The 23,159-nt window shown below is 36.5% G+C and overlaps 1 protein-coding gene and 1 long non-coding RNA gene across 2 annotated transcripts in view; one reads left to right on the top strand and one right to left on the bottom strand.

Annotated features, from left to right (window-relative positions):
• LOC129758808 (relaxin receptor 2) overlaps positions 1-23,159 on the top strand; it is a 448,038-nt gene that overhangs the window by 213,942 nt on the left and 210,937 nt on the right. The gene's annotated exons all lie outside the window — the stretch shown is intronic.
• On the bottom strand, positions 5,244-5,707 carry LOC129758810 (uncharacterized). Its single transcript, XR_008740070.1, has 3 exons — positions 5,616-5,707; positions 5,461-5,519; positions 5,244-5,340 (listed from the first exon to the last, which is right to left on the bottom strand). It is a non-coding gene; the product is annotated as an uncharacterized LOC129758810 (long non-coding RNA).

Genomic DNA, 23,159 nt, shown 5'->3' with positions numbered 1-23,159 from the left:
AGGGGCGAAAATCAGTTCCCGATTGTATTTTCATCGTCCTCCAAACGATTTGTAAATAGTTAATATGTACAGTTTATTTATTTAATTAATGTTTAAAATATTTATGATAGTGGTGAAAAGTTTATTTATTTATTTTGTGATTGAATGATAATTGTGTTTCAAATTTATAATTTCGTGATAGTATCATAAAGTTGAAAGTGGAAATTCTCTAATTTACATTTATTTTCATATATTTTTAGAAGCTAAATAAAGATAAAATGGATTCTGAAATCAAAAGTATTTACGCTAATTTTTTGGCTCACCATTTATCAATTAAAGAAATGGCTTACGAATTGACGATCAGAGCAGTCCCTTTTGCCGAAAAGGATTCAAGAGCAGCATTACTTCGTCGTCTGAAGGATCGTCTCAAGCTAGAGCAGAACGAAGCAAACCCGGACATTGAATATTCTCGTTGGGATAAAACTGTGGAAGAAGAAATACACATTATCGATTCAGAAGTGAAAAATATCGCTGATATTCTCGAGCACAGGGTTCATTTTGATGGTATTCGAGAAACTTTGAAAACCAGATTGGCGCACTACTTTGACAGGTGCACCAGAGCCCTGGAAGTCGCGGAGCTAGAGCCAGATTTGAAAGACCTGGATCAGTTACAGGCATTGATTCTCCGATATTTTCAGGCTCACTTTTCTCCCATTGGTACCTTACAGAAAGTTCAGTCGGAACTTTTGGTGAACATTGCAAGATCGTTGTCCAATCTAAGTTTGTCGCAGAATAAATCCTCCCGTAGAAAAACGAGACATCGGTCTCCACGAGATAGTAGTAGATCGGACGATAGGAATGAGAAGGAAAGTAGCGAAGAAGGAGCTGTAGGTCGTAATCCAGATGAACCGCGATTTCCGCCGCGAAAATTGAAATCTACCGAAACGTATCGCGAACGGCTTTCGGATTCGGAAGAAGTAGAACGTTACGTGAAGCATATTAAAATGAAAAAGAGTAATCGGGTTCCACCACGCCTCCAACGATCTGACTCAGATGAAGATTGGGTGTTACCATCGGATTCCGATTCTAGTGTTCCTACTCCTCGTCGTCGCGAACGTAGGTCACGTCACGATATGCCTCCTCCGCGTAGGGGCCGACCAGTCTCGGATTGGAACTTATGGTATGACGGAAAAGATAATGGCCAAGGCCTAATGCGATTCATTCGGGAAATCGAATTTACCGCGAATTCGGAAAATATGTCCCAGCAAGAACTGTTCCGTTCGGCAATCAATCTCTTTCGTGGGCCGGCAAAAACCTGGTTCATGTCCGGTATCGAGAACGAGGAATTCGCGTCGTGGAAACAATTAGTTCGCGAAATGAAAAATGAGTTTTTGTCACCGGATCACGATCATGTAAGCGAAATGCGCGCGATCGCGAGGAAACAGGGTGCGAAGGAGAAATTCCAAAATTACCTAATAGAAATGCAAAAAATCTTTAATGGCTTTACGAAATCGGTATCGGAAAAACGGAAATTTCAGATCATTTTTAGGAACATGCGTTCTGACTATCGCGGCTACGCAATAGCATCGAAGATTGATAATTTGGCCGATCTTAAAACGTTTGGTAGACAGTTGGATGCCACGTTCTGGTACAAATTCCAAGCTGTCGACGAAAGTCCGCGTGTACGTAGTCAAGTGAACGAAATTCGAACCGGCGCGAAACCGAAAACTCGCGATAATCTAGAAACAACGAACCAAAAGTCACGATACTTCTATGGGAGTTCTAAATCAGAACCCTGGAAGGAAATTCAGAAACCGAAGCAGCAATATCGTGGCTCCGAGAAGTCTTCCTTAGATCACCCTCGTAGAAAAATTTCCACTCCTGATGGTCTTGAAGTTTTATTATCAAACTATCTGCCGTTGCCGGAAGGAAGGTGCTACAATTGTAGGCTTCCAGGTCACCATTACAAGGATTGTAAGAAGCCCCCTCACGTATTCTGTCGAAATTGCGGTTTCATGAATTTCGAAACAAATAACTGTCCTTACTGTGAAAAAAACTTGCAACCAACTGCTTGAAAGGGCAAGTAGTTTCCCCAATTTTACAAAATCCCTTACAAAAAACCGACACCACCGTAGATTTGGCCCAATCTGGGTACCAAATCGTAAACCCCACCGACTACGTTTATTCTGATGGTCCTGAAGTGAATGAACTGATCCTTAATTTGGAAAATGACAGTCGTCCGTTTGCCAAAGTGACGATATTCGGTTTACCATTGATCGGTCTCCTCGATAGTGGGGCCAATAAAAGCATATTAGGCCAAGGCGCCGAACATTTCATCCAAATCTGTCGTTTAAAAGTCCTCCCAGTCGATCTAGAAGTTGTAACGGCCAACGGTCAATATTTAAAAGTTTTAGGTTACGTGAGCACTCCTGTGACTTTCAACGATTCAACAAAATTGATAGATTTGTTGGTTATTCCTTCCTTGAAACAAAAATTGATCTTAGGAGCCGATTTTTGGGTCACGTTTGGAATCGTACCATCACTTCTACCAATCTCTGTTGATGAAGTTGAGTGCTCACAGGATGTGTTTCAACTCTCATCCGAACAACAGAATGAGCTGGAAGAAGTGAAGGGACTCTTCAAAATAGCCGTTGATGACAAATTAGATGCCACCCCATTGATAACCCACCGGATTGAACTAACGGAAGAAGCCAAAAGTAAGCCACCGGTACGCATAAATCCCTTTCCAGTATCTCCGAAACGACAGGTCCAAATCAATGACGAGTTGGACAGGATGCTGGAATGTGGGATCATAGAAAGATCGTACAGCGATTGGTCGTTAAGATTGGTGCCCGTCGACAAAGCAGACGGCACTGTAAGACTGTGTATCGATGCCCGAAAGCTCAATGAACTAACTGTCAGGGACTCATATCCACTCCCCCACGCCGACAGGATTCTCAGCAGACTCGGCCCGTCTAGATTCATTTCCACAATCGACTTATCGAAGGCTTTTCTCCAGGTCCCTCTACACCCCCGATCGAAGAAGTTCACTGCCTTCGCAGTGCTAGGTCGTGGATTCTTCCAATTCCGAAGAATGCCCTACGGACTTGTCAACAGTCCGGCAACACTGGCTCGGTTGATGGATCGCATACTGGGTGGGGGCGAGCTAGAACCGTTTGTGTTCGTTTACCTTGATGACATCATTGTGGTAAGCGACACATTCGGTGAACATCTAGCCCGCCTTCGCGAAGTTGCATCCAGGTTGAACATGGCTAATCTTTCAATAAATATTTCAAAATCCAAGTTTTGTGTGTCTGAGGTAGGTTATTTGGGGTACATTTTAAGTCCACAGGGATTGCGACCCAACCCGGAAAGGGTCGACTCAATAGTCAACTACGAGAGGCCTAAATCACTCCGTGCCGTGAGAAGGTTCTTAGGGATGTGCAACTACTACCGAAGATTCATTGAGAACTTCAGTGCAGTTGTACAGCCCCTAACGGACCTTCTCAAAGGCAAGCCCACATCTGTTAAGTGGAACGACCTAGCTGAAGTAGCGTTTGTTAAAATAAAGGAGCTGTTGATCAGCACACCTATTTTAGCAAACCCTGACTTCAGCAGGCCTTTTTGTATACATTGCGACGCAAGCGACCTGGCCATAGCGGGGGTGCTTACCCAGTTTTATGACACCATTGAAAAACCCGTCGCTTACTTCTCTCAGAAGTTGGGAACTACCCAACAAAGGTATTGCGCGACCGAGAAAGAAGCACTTGCCGTTCTCAAATCCGTTGAGAAATTTCGATGCTACGTGGAAGGGTCGAAATTTACTGTGTACACTGATGCATCCGCTCTCACGTATATCCTACGAAGTAGCTGGCGAACATCTTCCAGATTGTGCAGGTGGAGTATCGAATTACAAAGATACGACTTTGAGATCAAACACCGACGTGGATCCGACAATATCGTGCCGGACGCGTTGTCTCGAGCAGTTGAAGAACTGCACGTCTCTCCTGGTCAGCCAAATTGGTACCTGTCCATGGTCGCGAAAGTCAGTGAAGATCCTGAAAACTATAAAGATTATAGAATCGAAAACGGCATACTAAAAAAACTTATGTCCTCCCATGAACCAACTACCGATTATCAATTTTCATGGAAAATTTGCGTGCCACCAGATGTGCAACAGCAAATCATTATCGAAAATCATGACGACTCTTTACATTTAGGATACGAGAAAACCCTCGCAAGAATCAAAAAACTATATTACTGGCCCAAAATGGCACAACATGTTCGGTCCTATATTAAAAAATGTACGATTTGTAAAGAATGTAAACCCTCCAATCAATCTCAACACCCCCCGATGGGCAGCCAAAGGATTTCCACGAAGCCATTCCAAATCATCGGTATTGACTTCATCCAATCACTCCCCAGGAGTAAGCTAGGGAATATTCACCTCCTCGTAATGATGGACATTTTTTCAAAATTCTGCCTCTTATTTCCGGTGAAGAAAATTTCCACTCCACTTGTCTGCAAATTGCTCGAAGAAAATTGGTTTAGACGGTACTCCACACCGGAATGCCTGATTTCCGATAATGCCTCGACTTTCCTGTCGAAAGATTTCAAAGCTTTCCTCGACAAGTTTCATGTTCGACACTGGACCAACTCCCGCTACCACAGCCAATCTAATCCGGTAGAAAGGCTGAATCGAACAATAAACGCCTGCATCAGGACTTACGTGAGGACTGATCAGACGCAGTGGGATTCGCGCATTTCCGAAATTGAACACGCGTTGAATAGTACGCCTCATAGTGCCACGGGATTTTCCCCTTACAAAACTATATTCGGGCACGAAATCGTTAATTCCGGTGAGGAACACCGGGTCGATAGGGATGTTGTTGAAATTTCGGATACGGATCGACACACTCAACATGTCCAAACGAATACATTTATTCAAAATCTTGTCGCTAAAAATATAAAGAAAAATTACAACAAAATGAAAAAAACTTACAATTTACGGTTTAAAACAGCTGCACCGATTTATGAAGTTGGCCAGCAAGTCTTTAAGCGAAATTTTCGCCAATCATCAGCCGTCGATAGGTATAACGCCAAACTTGGCCCCTGTTACACCCCTTGCACGGTCCTTGCTCGACTCGGAACTAGCTCCTACGAGTTGGCCGATTCATCCGGGAAGTCCATCGGTGTCTTCTCGTCTGCCGACTTGAAACCAGGTACCTAAGAAAAAAACAACGAAAAAAAAAACACCAAAAATTACCATCCTTATTAAACTCGATACGTAAACTCACCTGTTGACTCGTTCTGCGTTGATTTCCTTCCATCTCGGTCGGTACTGCTTGTTGATGCGAAGAGCTGAAACGACACAGAAACTTGATTATTTTCCTCGAATTTTGCACAGCAACCATTTCGGATGTGTTGCGAAACTGTTCTGCCAGAACAAAGAAAAAAATCACCAAAACAACTGAAACCTACCTGACGATGTTTCCCAAAGTATTCCACGGTTTCCGGGTATTTTTCCACTGCAGTTTTAGCTGAAACGAAAGAGAGATAGAAAAACGCAATCATTATACTAGAATCTGCCAAATTAGCGCTAATTGGAGACTTATGCTGTGAAGATTAGGACTTACCTGGGAAAATCGAGCAGCCACTATCAGTTTGATTCCTTTGAAAGCTTTCAAATTTTTTAATTTCACCACTTGTATGTTTTGATACTATTCTTCTTGTATTCCTCTTCATTGAGAGTTATTTTTCAATTGACGTTTCTCGTGAGTTACTGTCAATATTGGTCGCTCATAGCGAAATCCACTGAACCGAAATTACGAGCTGTTTCAATCACACGCTGATTCGAAAACATGCAAAATGTGATTATGAATGGTTCAATCGTTAGACTCTTTGTTTTGCTTAATCAAAATAAAGTTTAGATACAAAACACGGGTTCATTCATCTCTCTTGGGACAAAATGATTGAATAATCATTCATTTTGAAAAGGGACGATGGGGTAATGTAACCATCTGTTACTTCATATGTATGTGACTCCGCCACAAAATCCGAATATCCCTGTACCATTCAGTAAACCCTACAACAGTCGCCCATCATTGGCGCAGCTGTCATCCCTGCCCGTGAGTTCGCCACTCATTCACGAAACTCTCAGAGATTCTCCAGAGGCGCCGTGTATTTCGGAGAGCAGAGCGGGGAAGTGTGGCCACCCAGAAAAGCAACACACTCTTAAATTAATTTGTAAAGAATGTTGTTAGTGTGTTGGTTGGACAAAATATTCCACTTAGCGCATTGTTAGCGATCCGCTTCCTGTCCTTGCTGTTCGTGACCGCCTGAGGGAAAAGTAGTGCGCGAGTAGTGTTTGTCTAGGAACATAAAGTGCGACAAAATAAACACGGTGAAAAAAGTTAAAAATTGTGTAAAAAGCCGAAAAAAAACGCTATCGTAACAAACAAATATTGGTGTTAAAAATACACGGAAACAAACAAACATTGTAAAACACAGAAAAAGGTCCAAGCGGGCCTTTTTCTTTTCGGTGTTTTGCTGGTTCGTTGGAACCACAACCCCTCTATCCCCAGGCAATCAACAGTTCCGGACAGAAAGATTAAAAGCGTGCCTAGACTCCATCCGAACAAGGCGAGTTGGCACCTAACCTACAATTCGGCTGGTCAGCACCTACATAAACATTGTGCTGTCACACCCGATAATCATCCGCTAAGCAACGAGCACGAGAGGAATTGCTTCGAAACGAAGAATTCAGCATCGTGTCACCATTGTCATTGGACGTGGCGGTGTGTTTCCGCCGAGCAACGAGCTGAGCACGATTGACATTGCCCCGAAGTCAGCAATCTACCATCAAGTCACCACTGTCACTGGACGTGGCGGTGTGGTTCCCGAACATCGGATTCCGTCAATGGTCGTGGCGGGAAACAAAAACGACCGAAGCACCATAGCACCGCTAAAACATACCGCAAGTACCCATATTGTAGCATGTCATGTTAGGGCTAACTAGAATAAACCATATATGTTTATATTTACCCCCAAATTAACCGTGTTAAGTGAGTTGTAGACCTCCGTAAATTATTTACTATTTTGAATTTTTCTGCGATTCTCGGACCTGAAAAGGTTACAAATCTTTGCCCTGGGGTGGTCATTGCAGTATCTGGTTGCGTAGTTCTTTGAAAATCAACGTCGTCTGACTCTGGGTGGTAGCATGAGAGGTACCCACCCGTTCCGCCACCTCTGATATGCATGGTCGCTGAGTTTGGAAGTTTCTGTTATGAGAAATTCGTCTCACAGGGAAAGTGTTTAGTGGTGAATTTCGCATACGACCCTGAGTCCCATAATCTCTCCACCCACCTCCCACTGAGTGTAGCTGTCAAGGCTAGTTACAACTTATGGTTTCAGTGAAACATTTTAGATGTATCACTGTAGATAACTTTATACTTTGATTTACGTTTATTCCAAATTTACCTGATATATCCAGACTTGGCAATAAACCAAATAAAGAATTCGAGAAAAATTAAATCTGACCGCGAAGGCCATATATTTTTTTAAACTTTCCGCATTTTACCCAGCTGTATACAGATTTTTGCTAAATCAAATTAAAAAAATAAATTGTCTCTTTGAAAATTTTTAAATTTATTGTTATCATACGATTTTTTTTGAGTAAATTTATTCGTTAGATTCGATTTGAACACTGCTGTTGTAGTTCGATGAAAACTTTCAATTTGAAGTAATTTTATTTCCTTTTCCTCTTGTATGTTTGAGATTAATGCCTAATTTCTGTTCAAATTTTCCATATTTTTTACAAGTTTTTCAAAAATTGTTCAGACCCGATAGTGTAGATAAGTGTCGTAGAAAGTATTTTATGCTTGAGGTCAGAGATCATCGTTCTTTTTGCCAACTATTTTGATGGCATCTAGCAAAAATTAGACATTCATCTATTTCAATAGAAAAAAAGCTATTTCAAATAGCTCAACACCTGTTTTGACATGTTTTGTGCCAGATTTCACTGAAATTCAATCTCTTTTGTGCTTAACGTCCTAGAACCTACAAATCATCTGATTGTAAATGAAATAGACCTCTACTTAAAAAGATCTGATACATCTGGTTGGAAAAAATTGACTTAAAAACATGAGGAACATTAAGATGGCAGAAATAGTAAATTTTTTTTTAGAAATAGCACTAGAAGTAGAAGTATTTCTATTGAAAACTCAAAAATATTCGACCGAATATTCGGCCGAATATTCGTTTGGCCGAATAGTTGAAAACGTCGATATTCGGTATTCGGCCGTTCGCCGAATACCACTATTCGGTACATCTCTAAAAATAATAACAGATTTCTGTAAAATCTATAAAAACATTTGCCTAGGTCACATCGAATAAAGATTAAGCTTGACAGGTTGCCTGGTTTTATCCGGGTTTGCCCGGATATTGGATACAAAATTTGGGAAAAGTCCGGATAATTATAATCATGACAGGTTTTGTGGAAGCTTAAAATACGGTTTAAAATCTGCTGATAACTTTTGATGGATATTTTTTTTCAGGTTTTTTGCTATTGATTTGCTATTTATATTGCCTGGAGTACTGGTCGAAAATTTTGAAATCAAATGGCCAGATTCTGTCAGGTTTTTAAATGAAAATAGTCGGGATTATTCCGGCCCAGATACGTGCTGGAAAAATTCTGGCAATCTTATTATAAATTTATCTTAATAAGTCGTTTTTGTAACTTGCATATTTTTACAAATTTTGCTCCATTTGAAAAAAAAGTATAATCCAATACGAAATGAATTTTGCATCCCAACTTATGTACGTTAATCTTTTCAAGGCATTTAAAATCTTATCGGTTTACAATGGACATAAAGTCATTTTTATCTTCAAATGACCACTAATTTACCAAAGTTTTCAAGTTCACCGTTTTTCTTAGAAAAATTTGATAGACAAATTTAAAAAAAAAATGCCGCAGAATGCAATTGTTAAAAAAAAAGCGTTCACGAGCTTTTGACATTTAAAAGAATAATTTGTTCAACGAATTCTAGTTATATCAAAAATAATATTGATTTTTTAAAGAACGGACCACAACCTCAACTCAATCCAAATCTTTCCAAATTTTTCAATTTCTCGGTTTGACAAGGGAATTTGGAAGGCCTGCTCTGAACAGGATAAATACGAATTTGAGTTCACTAAAAAAAATATGATATGTCAGTATCAAACCGGTTCTAGTTGAATTTTACTACCCAAAAGTAAATTCGGTCTGATTTTTCATTATTGAAGTTCATAAAAACAGAGCAACATGCCAATTAAATTATATTTGGATTTGGATCAATTTTCATGAATATACCCCTTTTTTGTTAAAGCTTAGCAAACAACAACAAATAGGAAACATTTGCAGATCAAACTTTCGATATTTTACATAATTTGCAAAAGTTATTAAACTTGGATGGATGAACGAAGTTGTTGAAATAGAATTCACGCTACGAATGGTCGAAGTTGTTGTAAAAGAATAATTTGAATTATGTTGAAATTGATGTTGATATGCTTTAGTGATTTTTTACGATTTTAAAACGAATTTGATACGATCTTACTATCTTTCTGAGGCTATCCGCACTCCTCTATATTAAAACTAGAGTCCGCTCGAATGCTTTTCATACCAATGATATGTAGTCATCTAAACTCAATCGGGAAACATTGAGAAATGTGTGATAAAAGATAATGTGTTAAATACCTTCCATTTTCGATAATGTAAAAATTGTAATTGTAATTGTTTCTATGCAGTGATGGTAACCTTTTTTTGTAAAATTATATGAGGCCCGAAGAGCCAAAGGGGTAGAAGTGCAAAAATGATCTATTTTGAGTTAATAATGCCAAACGATTCTCCATGTTTAATTTTTTTGATTTATATTATTATATTCGCATGCTTTTTCGTTCGAATGAATACTGCAAATGTTTGAAAAATGTATAGAAAATGGCTCAAACACAACAATTCAAAAGTGTGTTTTCTCGAAATTAGTTTTAATACAATTTTACCCCTTTAGCTTATATAACTTCAAAGAGATTTTTAGATGTTTGTTTTGACATTAGTAAGAGTAGATTTAAAACCGATCAATTCTTAGAACTTGGCATTTTCAAAAAGAGCTTCGCGGGCCACAAAAAGTTGGTCGCGGGCCACATGTGGCCCGCGGGCCATGGTTTGGCCACCCATGATCTATATAGTTTTACGCTGGCATTTTAGGTTTTATTTAACAAAAATTAATCCTACCTGCACAGTATCAAAAAACCTTAAAATCTGCAAATATGTGGAACAATACATTTGACGTAGTTTACATGACAAATGCTGTAATGCTCTAATGCAGACCTCATCATTAAAAAATAAATCTACATGATCATGTATTCTTTACAGTAGAGGTAGTTTTACATGAATGTTTTTGGTTACGTTTAGAGGTGTTTACCCCAATGCATTGCTCATGCCAAATCTGAAGAATAAAATGATCTAAGTACACACTGCTGTTTTTTTCTAAAGAAACATTAATTTTAAAAAAATCTTTGTTTGAAAAATTTAGTACAAAACGAACATGGCGCTAAAGTTAATTTTTAAATTGTAATTAACAAACAGAATTATAAATGCATCTTTATGAAAGATTAATCTTCAATCCCCCTTTTTACACCTCCTCTTATCCCCCACTCTCTCCCCTCCTATTCGATTTTAATGACTAGATTGAAATACAGTTTAGAATGTTTAATTTTATTCGAAGCATCAATTGATTAATGTTTTCCATTTAAGATTATGTATCATTTTTTAAGGTAAAACTAAACAAATAATCATCGCACGATTTAAATCTAATTCTTTAAGGGGGGGGTAGGGTCTAACACTTTCAAAAAATCGTTTTTTTTATTTTTTTATTTTCTTATTGTAAAACATTTCAAGAATGTTGTGTCAAATTTTCAAGTCAATTGAAGCAAAACTGTAGAAGTTATAGGCCTTTATCTCCTCCTATCTAATACTGCTAGAAAGCAAGAGCAGAAACTTCAAACGCGTTTTTCTCGAAAGCACATTTTAAAGTCCGTGGACATCGTCATTTGAAAACTACTTATCCGATTCTTTTCAAATTTGGAACATGTTTTCTACATATAAAATACCAGACCCCAACGTTTTTCTTTTTCGATTTTTTTACTTGGGGGAGATTTTACAGGTGAAAAATGGCGGATTTTTAAGTGAAAAATCGTAGTTTTTACTTCAAACAGCCACAAAAATTTCATAAAAATATTTTTAAGTTAAATAAAAACGTTGGGGTCCAGAAAAACATCTATTAAAAATATTTTGCTCTGATTTTTTGACTTCAGATGATTCTGTGCTGAGATACAGTGTCCACCGCAAATCCTGTTTTCTAAAAGGCATCCTCGAAAATGCTCCGTCACCGGCTCATTTTTTATTATTTTTCTACGAAAAAATTACTAAATGTTCTTTTAACAATGCTTTGTATAATGCAAAAAATTTGAATACATTTGTTTGAACGATAGCTCTAGAAAAAAATCGTGAAAATGGTGTTTTTTTTATACCCGTTAGACCCTACCCCCCCCTTAATAGAATAGCATTACAAGATAAACCCTAAATCATAACAACAATTTCCTCAACATGTAACGAATAAGATGCTCAACAAGTATCTGAAAAAGTGTCAAAACTTAGTTCTAAAAAATTGTTCAATGTTTGCATGGTAGCGTTCAATTTCAGCTTTAACATAAGTTTAGGCGATTTTGGCTATCCGTGAAGGTTTATATAGCATTGCCTTTATAGTTTGCATAAATTAAGGCGGTTTAAAAACAATCTAAAGTAAGCCCGACGTGTTGATGTCAGTCTTTTCTACTAGTACCTATCTATGGGGCACATAGTGGAGGTGGTGGGGGGAGGGGGTGGTTTACAGTTGCTTACGATCTCTGACTGTGGGGGTAGGGGGGATTTCCAAAAATCTTACGCAAGAAATTTTACATTGATTACACTACAGAACAGTATTTTTGGTGCCTATGTTATAATAACTTTGTTTCGAAGATTTTTACGTCCTGAATTCAAATCATTTGTCAAATTTTCTCTATTTTCTCATGTTATGGTTATAGGCCGTGTGGAAATTTTAAAATTGATAAATTTTGAGTAAAATGGATCATTCTTAAACCAACAAATCCAAATGGAATATTAAAACCGATTTGAATCTATTTACTCCATTCAATAAAGGATTTAGATTTTGCATAAAAATTTACAGGTTTTAGAGCTGCAAAGCTTTTAAAATAATAATTCCTTTTTTCTAGAAATTTGAATAGTATCATTACAACTATTTCTTACATCACTGAAAAAAGCCTTTGAGTATTGAATATTAAAGATTTTATTTCTGTAAAAAAAAATTGTCGAAGACTGCAAAGCGATTTGACTTATGCTTTAAAAAATATAAAATAATTTGTTTTAATTTTTTTTTCAAAACTTCGTCCAAATTACCGTATTTTGCAGAATTGGACATATTTTTCAGTGATTGACACTACCAACTCTAAATTTTTACAAACGAATCGTAAAATCGTACGTAATTAGTAAAAGGTCCGTATCTAAATTTTTAAATTTAAAAAAAAATTCAATACTTACAAGGTACAACTCGTCATGTGGATCCATATCGTTTTCTTTTAAACTTCCAACTCTTTATGTTGTAGAAAACAATCCAACTAGAAAGCGCAACCTTCGTAGAGAATCGAGAAATCGGTCTAGCACATTGTATCATGCTAGCTTTCGATGCCGCTGAGCTTCCTTTAGATAACTGGTTCTTCCAGCTCTTGCCAATTCCGTCCAAACCAGCTTCGTTTAAGCTAACACTGACCGAACAAGCGCCGTGATCTCTTCTTTTCATAATATGGTGCACTGACGTACGGTCCTCAATCGGTTGAAACATGGAAAGCGTTTGGCTAGGTGCATGGCATGTCCCGGTCTCCGGTAGTTCCTCCATCAATACCTTCCGGAGTCTCAACCCATTATGATTTTTCATGGGCCTCCTACCTCTTGTGATGCTTCTTTGGATCCTAGACGAAATTGATTTTCTTCCTACAAAATAAAAACAACTTTAAAAGTTTTCTAGATTGTACTTATTTCTAAATCCTAATCTCAATACTTGCAAGTAAATATTTTGGCACCCACCGTCAATCCAAACCGATCCGGTAGTTGATCCTGGTTCAATATATGTACAGCTAAAAACCACTTTTATTCTTCGGAAATCTCGCGAACGAAACAGGCACACTGAATCACAAAGCTGCAGATAAACATAGTTTGTTTACATTCTGCCTTTTTTCTCTTTCTTGGATCGGTACTATACATTATATGCCTATTGGCTTTCAAAGGAATCTACGATTTGAAAAAACTTGTTCATCATTGAATTAGTTATAAATAGCGGCCGTTTAAGATACTACACATTTTTAATTTACATCAAAGATAAAATTTGTATATTATGTTGTTATTGTCATTTAATTTAGTTAATTACATATCATTAATACTCGCTACTTTATTTTTAGTTTCATAACTTATAAAAGCATGTTGGAATTCAAATAAAAGTATTTAAAAACAACAAGTAACCAATTTAAACTAAAATTTTTGTTTAGTAAAATTAACGCACTGAAAATTTAATTTAGTTATACCTTCTTTAAATCTAAAATGTTACTTAAAACGATAACTGCAATCTCTTTGTCTCCATACCTGAAAAAAGCTTATTTCAGAAAAGTGTTTTAAATTTGAATCTGGTGAATGACATATCAAACTCGTTTCAATCATTTTATTGTTCTTAGTTCAAATAAATATCTAAATTTTAATTATATTTTCTAGCGTCGGAGATACAATTTACAAATAAAATTCCACATCTTTAAAAAATTCCACAGTCTATAGAAATAAATATTCCTGGAGTCAATGAAGGGCACTTCCGTTTTTATGTATTGAAAATTCTAGTTATTTTGATTTTTTTTAAATAGCAAACCTTAAGTTTCAAAAATAACAATAACTTTCTTTTTATTTTTAAAAAATGCTTTTTATTTGAAAACATAATTTTTTTTCCAAGTAAAAATAAAAGTGTTCTTCGAGAAATTTAATCATTGATTTGGAAACTTTTATTTGAGTTTTTCAAATTAATTTAACTTTTTAAAATTAACATTTTTTATTTTTTCGACTGCAGCTGTTTTCAAAATTACAAAAAAAGCACTTGATATTTCGCTTATCAAGATATTTTTTTATATCTTTTTGTTAACTTGTTTACGGAAATACGTTTTTAAAAAATCCACATATTTCTATTGTTTTGGAGCAAATTCATAATTTAACGATAGTAAAAATGTATTTATAAATTTTATAAAAGTGTTTGTTTACTATAATTTATAATCTTTGTTAATTTCTTATCGACTCGATGTTACCTTAACGATGCCTAGTTTTTCTATGTCAGAAAAATCAACACTAAGTAATACGTGCACTTTGCTGAGTTCGTTGTTTGTTTTGAGTTAAATTTAAAATTCAATGCTTGGAAAATTGATTTTCTGTTTTTAAAAGAATGATACCTGAATTATGCCTTATTAAGCAATCACTCAAAATCAACACTCAAATTACGCACACTATACCGGTAACGAAATTCTTTGTTCTTTGTTCAGTTCGATTTAATTTTGAACACCTAAATAAATCTATTTTTCATCACAGAAAATTGAATACCAAATCATGCTATGATTTTGATATCACTTTCCTGCTCTATCGTAATAAATGAAACCTTTATGATGCCTTGTTTTGTTATCTGGGAAAAAACAAAACCAAATAGAGCTTTCATTTTGGTCTCAATGCCTTCTTAAGGTATTGATTTGGCATCATATTTCAACATACTGATGCTTCAATGAAAGCTAATTTTGCCATCGGGGAAAATGCGTTACTAAATTATGCTATCATTTTGGCATTGATAGCTCAATTTGGTTACTGTTTGCTATTGATTCAGGCATCAAAGTCTGCTCGGGAAACCCCTTTCGATGGCCTCTTATACAATCTTTGATATTTGAAATTGATTACCCTTCTCTCAAAACTCCCGTGTGCAGATTTCCAAAGCAATCCAGTGCATAATAACGTCAATATTGTTAAAAACAGTGAAAAAATAATTAATATAGGCGACCCCTTTCGTGGACCCCTGGCAAAACATTTGACATCTGAAATCGATTGCCCGTCCCCGAAAACTACTGTGTGCAAATTTTCATCTCAATCCGATGTCAAATAACGACGATATTGCAAAAATATTGAAAGGTTAATATTCTATTTTTTTATTAATAAATAGAATAATATGAACGACCCCCTTAGCCGACCCCTTACACTCAATTTAATACCTGAAATCATTTGCTCGTCCCTCAAAACTCTCGTGTACCAATTTTCATCTGAATCCGATGTATAATAACGACAATATCGCATTAACAGTGAAAAGTTAATATGGACGACCCCTTTGACCGACCCCCGTTTGTAATTTGGATAAGTGAAATCAATTGTTTGTCCCTAATAACTCCTATGTGTAAATTTTCATCCCAATCCGATGTATAAAAACGTCAATATCACTAAGTTACTGAAAATTTAATATGGACGACCCCTTTTGCCGGGCCCTTAAACTGAATTTAATACCTGAAATCGATTGCACGTCACTCAAAACTATCGTGTACCAATTTTAATCTGAATCATATGTATAATAATGTCAATATCGCTAAAATAGTGAACAGTTTATATGGACGACCCCTCTGGCTGACCCTTTACACAAAATTTAACACCTGAAATCGATTGCTCGTTTTTCAAAACACTCATGTGCAAATTTTCAACACGATCCGACGAAAAGTATCGTCAATATCGCGGAAACAATATTTGTCATCTATGGACGACCCCCTTCAAAAGGGGTCATCCGAAAATCTAAAGACATTTTTCATCTTATGAGCATCCATGCCAAATTTCAGCTCTCTAGCTCCTAAGACGGCTGAGTCTATAGAGGACAAATAAACAAACAAACATACAGAAATAGCTTTATATATATATATGGTTTTGGGTATTGAAGCGGCTTTAGCATTGACCATTAGACTGAGTCGATTTGGGGAAATTTTCGAATTCGCCAAACCCTGAGGTCTGAAAAGCTTCTTCTTGGTCCAAAACTCATCCATGATTTTTTGCAAAATTTTCAAGTAACGTTTACATGAGTAAATTTGAACATTTAGGTTTGTATGGGAAAATTGAATATTTTGTACTGAAAAATCAACATCATTTTTGTTTCGTCTGTGGCACCGAGCCAGCTGATGGTTTTTGTGCCAATTTATAAATTTTCTCAAGGAAATTTTCCGCTGAACAACTTTGTCCAAGACCGTAACTTCATATTCTATTAGGAAAAAGAGTTATTAGCTGTTTTATAGGGGTATGTCTTTTCGCATTGATGAACAGTAAATACAACTGACAAGTTTAAATTAACTCATGTAAACGTTACTTAAAACTTTTGAAAAAAATCATGGATGAGTTTTGGACCAAGACGAAGCTTGGTCTCAAACCCCAGGGTTTGAGAAATTCCAAAATGACCCCAAATCGACTCAGTCTATTGACCATTGAAGTGGTCAAATTTTCTACAGCCAAATCAATATCTTAAATTGAATTCATTGGAACGTTTACATCTAAATTACGTTCATTAAAATTTCTATATCGCTCCCAGTCAGCTTTTCGAAAGTTAAATGTTGATTTTAAAGGGTTTTCAATTGGACTTTGGGATAAAGAAAATCTTTTTGGATCCATGAGGGAATCGTAAAGTCATAATAATTTTGTTAGCATAATTAAAAGAAGTTTGGAAAGCTTCAAACATTGAATTTGCTTTCAACCTAAGTTGCATAACTTCCATTAAATTTTGATGCAAAAATATTAATTTTTCCTCAGTAATCTCACCCAAATCAACAAATTGTTAGAATCAGAAAATGAAGGAGAAGAACAGGTATGTGAATTTCTGGGACTTTCCCAAGTCTTCGCATGTACTCTGAGACTTGGTTTTTTCACATAAGTTTGACCCGAAGCAGGCAACACATTTTCAACCAACTCTGAGCACGTTATATAACGACTCCGTGGCGCTGAATCAGCTCAGGTAACATTAAATCACTTCGAGCGTTACCAAGACGTGATTTTAAAGTAGACCGGGGCTGACTTTTCTGATAACTTTGGGATTTTTTTCTAGAAGCAATAATTTTTGCCCTAAAAGAATAGTCTATGGAATTGGAGGAATGATTACCTGCGCAATTCGCAAACTTGAAAAATTCTGTTTGTGGTTTATCACCATCAAAAGACATTTAGATTTTTCATGATGGAATGAACCGCAAAGCATGCATCTGGCATTCATTCTACAATTATTATTGTCGTGACAAAAAGATTGACAACGACGACATTGCTTAATATTTTGAAGGAAATTGGTTGAAGATTTTCGAAAAGGTTCAAATTTGACTCGACAATGAAACATAAGACGAGCCTTTTCGAGAATTTGCAAATTATTCACCTGATCCCTTTTAAAATGGGTCAAATAAAGCTCAGGAGAAAATCCAACACTACTGGTATTATTCATGTTGGTTCTCTCATTTGAATTACTTGAATCGGAGAAAAAACCTAACAAAAAATTTAATTCAGTTGTGATCTCATCCGGTGTTTGATCGCCGGTGAGACCACGAAGTACAACTTTAAATGGACGATCACTTCTAGTGTCGTACGTTAAAAATTGAGGTTTTTTTTTATTATTCAAATAATTTAAAAATTTTTGAAAATCATTAAAAGATTCCGCCAATATACGAGCAGTTCCTCTTCGTCCGATCTGAAAAGAAATCTTCACATCCTTGACGGAAGTGACGATTTCTTTCCGAAAGGCATTGAAGTTCGGAATCGTGACCGTAATTGGTGGAACCTTTTCGTTTTTAAGAGTATAAGAAGAAGAAGGTTTCTTAGTACTCTTATCAGGATTAAATATGAATATATCCTTATCATCGATGTTATGAAGGACATCGAATGAATTGGAAATTTCAACTTTGATGACTTCCCCATGCTGAGGAAAGAAATGTGAAAATATTAATAAAAGAAAATGAGAATAGTTTTAGCACTGAAAAGTGCTTATTAAAAATCCGGTAAGAAAATAAGGTAACGTGAAAAGTTCCTGCAGGTACAGGTTGACGGCTCAACGGTTCAGATGGAAGTGTGTATGTTGCACTTAATCTAAGCTAGAGAGTGACCTTGAGAAAGACCACAAAAAACGGTCGAAACGTTGAGTATTTCATATAAAAAGTTGTTTTATTAGAATCTCAGACCGTAAAAAGCCAAAAATTGAAATTTTATAATTCAATTATAAACTTAACAAAAATGTTTATGCCATTCGTATACCTAAACACACGTACAACATAAATTTTATCTTGTCCCGCTGTTTGGTGTTCACCTTTGGCAGGTCAACGAAGCTATCGTTTTTAGTGGAGTGGACGTTGAGCCGTACGGAAAAAATACCTAATGCATTAGGGAGTTGACCCGATGTTTCGTGCTATTCCATACAAAATCTAACTAAACCAAATTCAGACCAAGGCAGGACATCGCTGCAGGAAAATGGCGCGACGCATAGCTGGCAAAACAACTTTTAACTTTCCATTACTGGCTGGATGTTTTTGGGGTAGGTAATACACTTCTGGAAGTAAGTTACTTCCACACTGGCCGAGTGCCGAAAGTTGACTCTGGCTTTGTCGGTGAGGCGAGATTCTTGATTCATAGCGAGCCTAAAGGGATCCATTGCGGGGCGGTTTTATGATGACGACAACGACGACGATGTCTGCCGTTCGTTCGAAGGACGGGAGAACTTTTAACTTTAACCTCCACTCTACTTCATTACCCGGATTTTTCGAGACCGTAAGTATCTGTACCTATAGGCGGTACCCGAGCGAGAGTGCTGAGGGCTTAGAAAAGTTTCCATACTTTTGGGTTCATCGGCCATTTAGAGGCACGTGATTAATGACAAAATGAGTGCATTGATTGGAAAAGTTGCTCGTTGCTCTTCCAAGCCAAGCGGCATCAAATTGGCCCAATGGCTAATCATTACTCGTGGAAAATTGATGATAAATTAGGGAGGTAGCAAATAAGTAATGCAACTAGGCAGATGATGGATGGGTTTGGAAGATGAAAGCAAAATGGAAATTAAGCTTCATTAAGCTGGAAAAGGGCATTTAGTAGATTGGCCAGTGGAAAATAAATATGCACTTTATTAAGTGGTTTTGCAACAACTGTCACGGGGAAAATTTTGAGTTTTGAGGTGATTAGAGATTGACATCCTTTTAAGGCAATCATCATTTACGGAAAAATCAGTGAAATGGTTGGAATTATCCGATTTTCGAAATTGAAATGGGGACTTCCAAGAGGTTTTCCACAATATTTAAGACATAAGGGACTTAGTGTGAAATTCGGCACGTGCCACTAATCTTATTTTGAGAGTTTTTTTTTCGATAGTGGCATGAAAACACTATAATATAGTATACACTAAAATATATGTATACATTTCACAAGAAGACTGCTTTGAAATAAAAGTTTAACCAGTAGTTTTTGGTAAGTCGTAAGCATTTGGTCTACAAGGTTTTCTACATATTTATGCTCGAAGCATCTACTAAACACCTGTTGGATGAAAATTATTCATAACACTCAATGGGCTACCGAAGTTTTGTATGTATGTAAGACTGGTCCATATCAATAAAAATATTTATTTTCGAAGTGGCAGCCTCAGGATTTGTACCATTGGGTGAAAAAATGACTTTCTGAAAGTGTCAGCTCAATTGGTGAAAGCAAGAGCTGGTGCAATCGATTTCGAATTTGTATGGGGATTTTTGGCTAAATGTATATCATATTTTGAGTATAACTCTAAACCTGATCTTCTTATATTGAATTTTTGAAATCAGTGCCCGGTTACAAACATGGGAAAACCAATAAATTTGCGATTTTTTTAAATTTATTTTGTAAATTTGTGTATTGTACCCATCCACGAAATGGGAAAAAACATACATTCAATTGCGAATATCTCACAACAGTAGACTCGTATCGTGATACAATTTTTTACAAACTTGTTCTTCACTGTTTGAGCTATAAATTCTACAATTCTGAGCTACATAGTATACTGGAGGCATTTTGGCGAAGTATTGCATGAAAAATAGTTATGCAATACCTCGCTAGGCACTCAGCAGTGATGTAAAGTAAATTTATTGTTTTTCATTGCAAAAGACATAACCCTGTTAAACACCAAAAAACTTGTTTGGCTTATATGATACTAGGTTGTGGTCTTTAACAAAGTTGTTCAGCGACAAATTTCTTAGGAAACTTATAATTTGGCACAAAAACCATTAGCAGGCTCGGTTTCACAGAAGAGAAAAAAATTATGTTGATTTTTCGGTACACAATATTCAATTTTCCCATTAAAACCTAAAAGTTCAAATTTACTCATCTAAACGTGGGTTAAAAATAACCCGACAAATAGTGAATGAGCTTTGAACCCAATCAAAGCGTTAAAGACCCCAGAGTTTGAGAAATTCAAATATGACTCCGAGGTCTAATGTAAGCTTGCCAGATTGCCCGGTTTTATCCGGGTTTGCCCGGATATTTGATGCAACATTTCGATAAAGTCCGGTCCGGCCCGGTTGCCCGGATATCGCGAAAAAAGTCCGGATATTGCCCGGATTTTTTTTCACAATTTTCACAAAGAAAACCAAAAAAATTAAAGTTTTTGAGTAAGTTTTAGCTAAATCGATTAACGGTATGGAAATTTTCAACGGTTGTTTCAAATATTTTCGATGATTTACTTTCATAAACCTTTAAACATTTAAGTGTTCCAAAAAGTTTTTGGAAATCTGCAATTACATTAATAAAATATTAATTTCATTTTTTTTGCACTTTTTCTTTGCTTTTATGTATAATTACATCTAAATTTTGCCCGGTTTTTGCCCGGTTTTTGGATTTGAAAAATTGAAGTCCATGCCAGGATTTTGCCAGGTTTTTTAGAAAAAATGCCCGGAATTGCTAGGCCCGGATGGGGGTGGAAAAAATTCTGGCAACCTTAGTCTAATGTGTATGGAAGTTCCTCACTGGATTTTGACCCTTATAAATAGTGAAAATTATTCATAAATTATTATTAAACCTTTTCAATCTGCTATTAGAAAGTTTTTTGCATGAAAAAAAGTCTGAGAAAGTAAAAATGTTTTATCAAATCTTTTACTGACGTTGTCATTTGATAGGTTGGAGGCATTTTATTGATGAAATAAACATTAAAAAATCATCGAAACTGAATACTTCCAATAAAAAATTATAAATAGATGATATTATATATGTCAGTGAAAAATTTTATCTACTAACAAACTTATTTCAACAACATATAGAGTAAAGTGGGGCAAGAGTACGCACTTAGTTGTGTTCTTATTGTATCTCTTTAAAGAAAAAAGTATCGATCATAGTAATTAAACCATATTAAAGTAAGGCTCTTTACCTTGATTGTATGACGCAAAAAGTTTTGATAACGTTTGTAAACATTGATGAAAAATCATATTTTTCAAAAACTTCCAAAGCGTACTCTTACCCCACCAGTGGGGCAAGAGTACGCATGAGGTGGGGCAAGAGTACGCATAAAATTAGCTCATTGTATTTTATTCTGGTCCGGTATAAGTGAGGTCTTGAATCATTATAATCGTTTATTAAACAAAACAAAATCTTTATTTCACAAACAATAGTTAAAATAAAACGGTGAATTCATATTCCATGGGTTAAAAACTGAAAATCATAAGGATTCTCTTATAAAATCAAATCGAAGAAAAAAAAACAGAAGAAAAAGAGCTTTAAGCAGGCTTTGCCTTTCGTGGTCTCTTTGCTCCTTTTGGAGCCTCAGAGCCTTTAGGAGGCTTTTCCTTCATTGTCGTGTTGGTTCCTTTTGCAGTGTCTGTCTCAGTTGCAAGTTTGCGTTGCGCCGGCGGTTTTACCTTTTTTGCTCGTGATGATTTCAGACTTTTGGCCTTTCTTCCGTCTTTGTTGAGGGTCCTTACGCTTCGGAAGTGGTCAAATCACTGCAGGAATCACATATGATCGTTTCGAAAGATTCAGTGGTTCTTCATAATCAATGAATTCCACTCGCCCTGAAGTTGAAGGCAGTGGATCGGGAGCTTCATAACGCTTCGGTTCGACCTGCTGTTTCGGCAATAGGCTTTCAGCAATCCGGCGCTTCGATTCTCCGTCCTTCAACCGGACTGGCGTTTTCCAGCATCTCCGGAGAGAAAATCTTCCGGCTGGTTTTCCTTTTGTACGTCCTGATTATTGAAAACATGATTATTCTTTGGGTTAGCTTTCCAAATGCTATCAAAAAGACGAAGGAAACCAACGCGTACTCTTGCCCCACCAAACCTGCGTACTCTTGCCCCCTACGACCATTTGTGAAAAAAGCTTAAAGTGCTAAATATACCGATCTTATCCTGGCATGAGTGTTCCACAGATTTAATCTATGTTAGTTATGTGTCCTTTGTCACGTATGCAGATTTGCTTAGCGAATTTCCACGAAGCGTAATAATGTTTCCAAATACGCATAAAATTACATAAAAATTGGAAAAACTAGAACTTAACTCATTTTTCCGACGTGTGCGAACCAAACGACAAACAAAAACACGTATGATCAGCTGACTCGATGACCTGTCAAACCAGTACAGTGTTGCTAGTTTCAATGTTGTCGTTTACTGTAAAAGCCTAGTGCGTACTCTTTCCGCCTGCGTACTCTTGCCCCACTTTACTCTATAAAAATGAATTTTTGTCTGTCTGTCTGTTTGATCACTATAGACTCAGAAACTACTCGACCAATCATCAAGAAATTTGGTATATGACCGTTTTCAAGACCGGAAATGGGATCTATGATAGTTCAGAAACCTCCAAATTGATGGAGAGGCTCCCATAAAAATTTATTTAATTATATGGCACAACCTATACTACTTTGAAACAATATCCATCAAATTTTCTACTGATCAAATTTAATATCATAATATGATTGATTGTAGTGTTGAACATGTTTTGAAATATTGGGATGATTTGTTATATGAAACCTTCTTGTCATTTTCGAAAGAGGGAGGGGGTAAAATCCATGTAAAATGTGACAGAAATC

The sequence above is a fragment of the Uranotaenia lowii genome, chromosome 3 (genome assembly GCF_029784155.1).
Source record: "Uranotaenia lowii strain MFRU-FL chromosome 3, ASM2978415v1, whole genome shotgun sequence".
Lineage (NCBI taxonomy): Eukaryota > Metazoa > Arthropoda > Insecta > Diptera > Culicidae > Uranotaenia > Uranotaenia lowii.
This window is presented reverse-complemented; position numbering and strand designations above follow the sequence as displayed.